This window comes from Lepus europaeus, unplaced genomic scaffold (genome assembly GCF_033115175.1).
Source record: "Lepus europaeus isolate LE1 unplaced genomic scaffold, mLepTim1.pri SCAFFOLD_84, whole genome shotgun sequence".
NCBI lineage: Eukaryota > Metazoa > Chordata > Mammalia > Lagomorpha > Leporidae > Lepus > Lepus europaeus.
In genome coordinates, this window is record NW_026909612.1 from 895,776 (window position 1) to 904,235 (window position 8,460).

The following is an 8,460-nucleotide window of genomic DNA, read 5'->3' on the forward strand; positions in this document are numbered from 1 at the left end:
TTTTAAATAAGCTGGTGCCCTGTAATTAGGTGCATATACGTTGATAATCGTTATATCTTCCTGTTGAATGGATCCCTTAATCATTATATAGTGCCCCTCTTAGTCTCTCCTAACAGTTTTTGTGGTAAAGTTTATGTTGTCCGATATTAAGATGGCTACGCCCGCTCTCTTTTCATTTCTGTTGGCGTGGTATATCTTTTTCCAGCCTTTCACTCTCAGCTTGTATGGATCATTGTTGGATAGATGGGTTTCTTGTAAGGAGCAAAAGGATGGGTTTTGTTCCTTAATCCAATCAGCCAATCGGTGTCTTTTAACTGGACAGTTGAAGCCATTAACATTCAATGTGACTATTGAGAAGGAGTAACTTTGCCCTGCCATTTGCCAAAGATATTTTCTAATATCTGGTTTGAGATTCCTGTGATCTTTTGCTCTGAGGTTTCCTTCCTTTACCTTCTTTCATATTGGTGACTGTGTTTCTGTGTTTCTGTATGTAACACATCTTTAAGCATCTTTTGCAGGGCTGGACGAGTGGCGACAAATTCTTTCAATTTCTGTTTGCTGTGAAAGGTCTTAATTTCACCTTCATTCACAAATGAGAGCTTTGCAGGATATAATATTCTGGGCTGGCAGTTTTTCTCTCTTAGTACCTGGGCTATATCTCGCCATTCTCTCCTGGCTTATAGGGTTTCTGATGAGAAATCAGCTGTAAGTCTAATTGGAGATCCTCTGAGAGTAATCTGTCGTTTCTCTCTTGCACATTTTAGGATCTTTTCTTTGTGTTTCACTGTGGTGAGTTTGATTACGACGTGTCGTGGTGAGGATCTCTTTTGATCATGTTTATTAGGGGTTCTCTGAGCTTCCTGTACTAGGATGTCTCTGTCCTTCTCCAAACCTGGGAAATTTTCTGCTAGTATCTCACTAAAAAGGCCTTCTAATCCTTTCTCCCTCTCCATGCCTTCAGGAACTCCTAGAACCCGAATGTTGTGTTTTTTAATAGTATCCTGTAGATTCCTGACAGTATTTTTTAGATTTCTGATTTCTTCTTCTTTTCTTTGATTTGACTGTTTCCTTTCGTGTTCTCTATCTTCTAGTTCCGATATTCTCTCTTCTGCTTCATCCATTCTGTTTTTAAGGCTCTCTAATGTGTTTGCCATTTGATCTATTGAGTTCTTCATTTCATTGAGGTTTTTTTTCATTATCGCAGTTTCCTGTTCCAATAGTTGTTTCATTTCATTTTGATTCCTCCTTAATATTTCATTTTCACGGGAGATATTTTCTATCTTGTCCATTAAGGATTTCTGTAGTTCAAGAATTTGTTTTTGAGAACTTCTTAATGTTCTTATGAATTTTTTGAAATCTGCTTCTTGCATTTGCTCTATCTCTTCATCTTCATAATCTTGCATTGGCATGTCTTGTTCACTTGGGGGCGTCATAGTGCCTTCCTTGTTCTTGGTACCTCCACTTCTATGTTTCTTGCTTGGCATGTTAGAGATAATTTGTGGTGTTTTTGTTTTTGTTTTTTTTTCTCTCCTTATACTATGCCTCTAAGTGAGCTGTCTGTTTTGTTGGAGCCTTAGGGGCTGTGATGGGTGTGGCCAGAGAGCTATGCTTGTTTCTTGAGGTTTAAGGCTGTGTAAAGAGCGACTCTCCCAGATTATTTGCTCCTTGCTGGGACGCTCTCTCTATCTCTCTCTCTTTTTTTTTTGACTCAGTTGGGAGTGGAGTTGAGGGTAGTTGAAATCTAGCCTCTGTGAGTATTCGTTTGATCTACCCCTGGGACCATACACAGAGTTTATGCAGCCCTCAATGTGTTCTCCAGTTTCGCTAAAGATACTGAGTTTGGCTGAGCTTTACATATGTAAAATCACGGTGCTCTTTGTTTTGCTTGGTGAGTGAAGGGAGAGGCCTCTGTTCCCCCTCCCCCCAATGTCTCCGACTTCTCAGGTCTTTGTCTTTCTTACCCTCCTCCGTTCCCGCGCTGGCGAGATTCTGTGGCTCTGGCTCGCCGCTCGGCTCGTCTCGGTTGGTTTTCCACGCGGTGGGTTCCCTGTAAGTCCTCTTTCTGTTTCTATAGATGACATTTTATGCACTTGCCTAAAGAAGAGAGTTTGCTTTTCTCCAAAACCATTTTTACTGTGAATATCTCGGTGCATTGCATATGAATTCAAGAGCACTTTACCGGATATGACTGATGAAACTGGAAATATCCTGTTTTGTTTTGGCTAACTCAATCCCAGATATTGCTACAGCCTCTGTGTTTGTGTATTCCTGATATTATCCACGGACTTTATTATTTTGAATGTTTTTATCAGGGAACATTTAATTTTGTGCTTGGAATCACTAATTGGTTCCACATGGAGACACCAGCTCTACACATTCGTATTTTCTAGGGAGAAAGGTAGAGGAACTGCAACAAACAAACATGATATTTCTGTTTGTCTAGATGACATTTTATGCACTTGCCTAACGAAAACACTTTGCTTTTCTCCAAAACCATTTTTACTGTGATTTTCTCGGTCCATTGCATACGAATTCCAAACGACTTTTTCCGGATATGACTGGATGAAACCAGAAATATCCAGTTGTGTTTTGGCTAACTGAATCTGAAATATTGTGAAAGCCTCTGTGTTTGTGTTTTCTGGATATTAATGATGGACTTTATTTTTTTGAATATTTTTATCAGGGAACATTTAATTTTGTTCTTGTAATCACTAATTGGTTCCACATGGAGACACCAGCTCTACACATTCGTATTTTCTAGGGAGAAAGCTAGAGGAACTGCCGCAAACAAACAGGATATTTCTCTTTGTAAAGATGACATTTATGCACTTGCCAAACAAAAGACTTTGCTTTTTTCCAAAACCATTTTTACTTTGAATATCTCAGTCCATTCCTTACGAATTCCACACCAGTTTGTCCGGATATGACTGGATGAAAACAGAAATATCCGGTTGTGTTTTGCCTGCCACATTCCGAAATATTGTGAAAGCCTCTGTGTTTGTGTTTTCTGGGTATTATCAACGGATATTATTTTTTTGAATGCTTTTTTATCGGGGAACATTTTATTTTGAGCTTGGATACAGTAACTTGTTCCACATGGAGACACCAGCTGAACATATTCGTATTTTCTTGGGAGAAAGCTAGAGGAACTGCGGCAAACAAACATGATATTTCTGTTTGTATCGATGACATTTTATGCACTTCCCTAAAGAAGAGAGTTTGCTTTTCTCCAAAACCATTTTTACTGTGATTTTCTCGGTCCATTGCATCCAAATTCCAAACGACTTTTTCTGGATATGACAGGTGAAAACAGAAATATCCAGTTGTTTTTTGGCTGACACACTCCGAAATATTGTGAAAGCCTCTGTGTTTGTGTTTTCTGGATATTATCAAAGGACTTTAGTTTTTTGAATGTTTTTTATCGGGGAACATTTTATTTTGAGCTTTGATACAGTAATTGGTTCCACATGGAGACACCAGCTCTACATATTCGTAATTTTTAGGGAGAAAGCCTGAGGAACTGTGGCAAACAAACATGATATTTCTGCTTGTATAGATGACATTTTATGCACTTGCCTAACGAAAAGACTTTGCTTTTCTCCAAAACCATTTTTACTGTGAATATCTCAGTCCATTGCATACAAATTCAACACCAGTTTACCCGATATGACTGGATGTAACCGGAAATATCCGGTTTTGTTTTGGCTAACTCAATCCCTTTATTGTTTTGAATGTGTTTTATCAGGGAATATTTAATTTTGTGCTTGGAATCACTAATTGGTTGCACATGGAGACACCAGCTCTACACATTCATATTTTCTAGGGAGAAAGCTAGAGGAACATTTGCAAACAAACATGATATTTCTGTATGTATAGATGACATTTTATGCACTTGCCTAAGGAAAAGTCTTTCCTTTTCTCCAAAACCATTTTTACTGTGATGTTTTTGGTTCATTTCATACGAATTCCACACCACTTTGTCCAGATAAGACTGGATTAAACCAGAAATATACGGTTGTGATTTGGCTAACTCAATCCAAAATATTGTGAAAGCTTCTGTGTTTGTGTTTTCTCGATATTATCAATATATTTTTCTTTGTTTTAACTTTTATTTAATGAATATAAATTTCCAGTGTACAGCTTATGGATTACAGTGGCTTCCGCCTCCCATAACTTCCCTCCCACCGCAACCCTCCCCTCTCCCACTCTCTCTCCCCTTTTCATTTGCATCAAGATTCATTTTCAATTCTCTTTATATACAGAAGATCATTTTAGTATATATGAAGTAAAGATTTCAACAGTTTGCACCCACATAGAAACACAAAGTGAAACATACTGTTTGAGTACTCGTTATAGCATTAAATCACAATGTACAGCACATTAAGGACAGAGATCCCACATGAGGAGCAAGGGCACAGTGGCTCCTGTTGTTGACCCAACACATTGACACTCTAGTTTATGGCGCCAGTAACCATCCTAGGCTGTCATCATGAGTTGCCAAGGCTATGGAAGCCTTCCAAGTTTACCGACTCTGATCATATTTAGACAAGGTCATAAAAGACAGAGTGAGGATAGTAACCAATGATCCTAAGAATGGCATTTACCAGGTTTGAACAATTGTACAGCATTAAGTGGGGAAGAGGACCATCAGTACACACAGGTTGGGAGTAGAGCCATTGGTGGTAGAGTAGAGGTTATGATTATGAAGGAATGAGGCCCAAGTGCACTAGACAGGGCCTAGAACAAAGGACAGAGTCATTATTAGAGGAGCTAAGAAAGGTGCTGTCTAAGCTACAAGTAACTTTCTGATTGAGAGGCAAATAGAACCTGATAGAAGGGGCTTGATAATTATCTGGTGGGCTTTAGGCCTTGTAAATTCAGAGGCCCAGACCTATCTATCTCTTCACATGGGGTATATCCTAAGGGAGGTGTGAACCTCCTAGGGGAAGGCACTCTGTTGACTTTCATTACTTGGCTGGCCTGGGAGGAGCGCTGGCCAGGTAAATGCAGGTGGCATTGCTAACAAGAAATTTACAGTTCTGCCTGCAATGTTGCTGACCCTACTTGACCATACCCTCAGCTGCAGTGGTCACTTTGGAAGCTGGGCTGAGTGAAGGGCTTTTCAGCTTAGAGCCAATAAGATCTGTGGCTCTGACTTGGGCATCCTTCGACTCCAGGGCAGGTCCATTTCCAGTGATCCAACTCTTGGCAGAGCTACCAGGGCTCTTCACAGGCTGACTTCTGCTGAAGCCCAGGCTTACCACATTGAAAGCCACTGCAGTGGACTGGACTGTTGGGTCTCCTTGAGGGCAGATCACTGTACAGATCAGCCATTAATAGGCCTGCCACCCATTGCTTCTGATGCCCAGCTTTCTTTTCCTCCTGGTTTGTGATAAGCAGACCAGAGGATGCAAGTCAAGGGAGTGCCCGAGTCCCATCTCTAATCTTCTGCGGCCTGAACTACAAGTCTATAGTCACAGGCATATTCCGTAGTAGTTTTTCTAAGGTAGACAATGCCCATGAGGAAAATTATATTCCCACTTTAAAACTTTCTTTCCCTTTGGTCTGAAAGGGAGGTTTTCTCTACTTCTGTATACTTCGCTGATGGCAAAGTGAATCTACTATGAGATTATTATTTAAGTTCTTATTTTGGCTATGCTATTACAGAAAAATGTTAGCCATCTCTTTTATAAGGTCTAAAGATTAAATTGTGCATCCTACAGATTCCTTCATAATAGAATTAGTTTCCTCCCTTGAAGAGAATAGAGAAATGAAAGAACAAGTTGGGCTGAGAATAGAGAAATGAGGGAGCAAGTCCTAGATCGCTTACTGACAATAGCAATATTACATGAATACTTAGCAAATAGTTTCAACCATTAGATACCAACTTAAGAAAACATTTACCAGAAGGTCCAATGCCTTCTATAAATTTTAACAATCATGTATTTGAAAACACCTCTTAAATATCTAACATGGTGTAGATTGCCAATGGATTTGAATTGCTTTTTGTTTTTAGTAACCTCAGTTAACCATACTTTCTCTCAGTTGGTACTGTTAATACATTATTGGCTTCATCTGTTTACAGAGCCATCCCAAAGTACTGAATACAATAAAAGTGGCTGGAAAAAGTCCCTAGGAACCTATAGGAGGACAGCTAAACACAGAACCAACAACGCTTTAGTTTTATGAGCAGCACATCATATATAACTATGGATGACAAAAGACTTTAAGTCGCCATGTTTAAAATTATAAACTCATCAACCAACAAGAGGCACTTGCTTACTTCACAGTATTTTTGAAAGCACCTGTAGGATTTTACAAGAATGTAACCCTTTAGGCCTCTGGGGCTTTCTCATTAAGATAACTATCATGTCTAGTAACACAAGATCATTAGACTTTTTAATTCTCAAACATTTGTATTAATAGCATTTTCCATTATAGAAACTTAAAGTCTGGTACCATATCACATCCTGACAGTCCTTCTAATATAATCCAAATAGCCTGCTTAGTTGGTGTCTCTATGAGATGAGAGACATAGGTCCTTCGATTTTTTCAGTTGGGACCAAACTGGAAAAGCAAAAGTCCAGGATTTACTGGAAATTTTAGGGACCAGATTGTTTGAAACTTTGATTTTTTGAATGCCTGTCAAGAATGCCAAGAAGGCTCAAAATCCAAAATATCTGGTTGAAATAAGATTCCTTAAAATCATGACATAACATAGACCAAATTTGATCATTGTTACAAGGTGACTATTCAAATCTTTGCAAATAAGCCCATATTTAAATAACCCATAGCTCTTAATAAAAATTCAGCTGTTTTTGAACAATTAGAATTTAACAGACATCAAGAGCACATAATAGATTACTTTAACACATTGCTTTAACAGAGCATCAGAGTTTAATTCTATGTCAAAGAGAAATTGAGCTTCCTGTGATCTTTTGCTGTGAGGTTTCCTTCCTTTACCTTCTTTCATATCGGTGACCGTGTTTCTGTGTTTCTGTGTGCAACACATCTTTAAGCATCTTTGGCAGGGCAGGATGAGTGGCAACAAATTCTTTCAGTTTTTGTTTGCTATGAAAAGTCTTAATTTCACCTTCATTCACAAATGAGAGCTTTGCAGGATATAGAATTCTGGGCTGGCAGTTTATCTCTTAGTACCTGGGCTATGTCTCGCCATTCCCTTCTAGCTTGTAGGGTTTCTGATGAGAAGTCTGCTGTGAGTCTAATTGGAGATCCTCTAAGAGTAATCTGACATTTCTCTCTTGCACCTTTTAGGATCTTTTCTTTATGTTTCACTGTGGTGAGTTTGATTACAACATGTCGTGGTGAGGATCTCTTTTGGTCATGTTTATTAGGGGTTCTATAAGCTTCCTGTACTAAGATGCCTCTGTCCTTCTCCAAACCTGGGAAATTTTCTGCTAGTATCTCACTGAAAATGCCTTCTAATCCTTTCTCCCTTTCCATGCCTTCAGGAACTCCTAGAACCCGAATGTTGGGTTTTTTAATAGTATCCTGTAGATTCCTGACAATATTTTTTAGATTACTGATTTCTTCTTCTTTTCTTTGGTTTGCCTGTTTCCTTTCCTGTTCTCCGTCTTCTAAGTCTGATATTCTCTCTTCTGCTTCGCCCATTCTGTTTTTAAGGCTCTCTAATGTGTTTGTCATTTGATCTATTGAATTCTTCATTTCATTATGATTTCTCATCACTATCACAGTTTCTTGTTCCACTAGTTGTTTCATTTCATTTTGATTCCTCCTTAATATTTCATTTTCACGAGAGAGATTTTCTATCTTGTCCATTAAGGATTTCTGTAGTTCAATAATTTGTTTTTGAGAACTTCTTAATATTCTTATCAATTTTTTGAGATCCGCATATTGCATCTCTTCGATCTCATCATCTGCTTATGACGTATGTCCAAAATGGCGCCTGCTCTTTCTTGCTCACCTTTGAGAGGTGAACGGAGAGAGAGAAACTTGTGTCCGTATCGGTCACTTTTTTTTATTTTTTTCCTCTCTCTCTTCTACTTAGCCTGGTGAATTTTTCCCCACGGAGTTTCAAGCCTCGTTCCCTCTAGCCTCCTCTTTCCACTTGCCCGCTGGTGTCTCAGGCTATTGAGGTTTGGCTCACCTCACGTTCCAGCGCTGGTGTGTTGAGTCGGCCGCTGGTGTCCTGAACTTGGGCTCCCACGCTCTCGACGCAGGTACACTGTGAATCACTAGTTCCGGAACTGTTTCTTCTGCTGTTTCATCCACTACTCTTCCTTGACACTGCAGTATCTCCACTTATATTAAACTTTCTCTCCCCCGGACTAATAGTGTGCTACCTGCCTATTCCGCCATCTTGCAGCTCTTCTAATTTCCTATCCGGACTTTATTCTTTAGAATGTTTTTTATCGGGGAACATTTTATTTTGAGCTTGGATACAGTAATTGGTTCCACATGGAGACACCAGCTCTACAC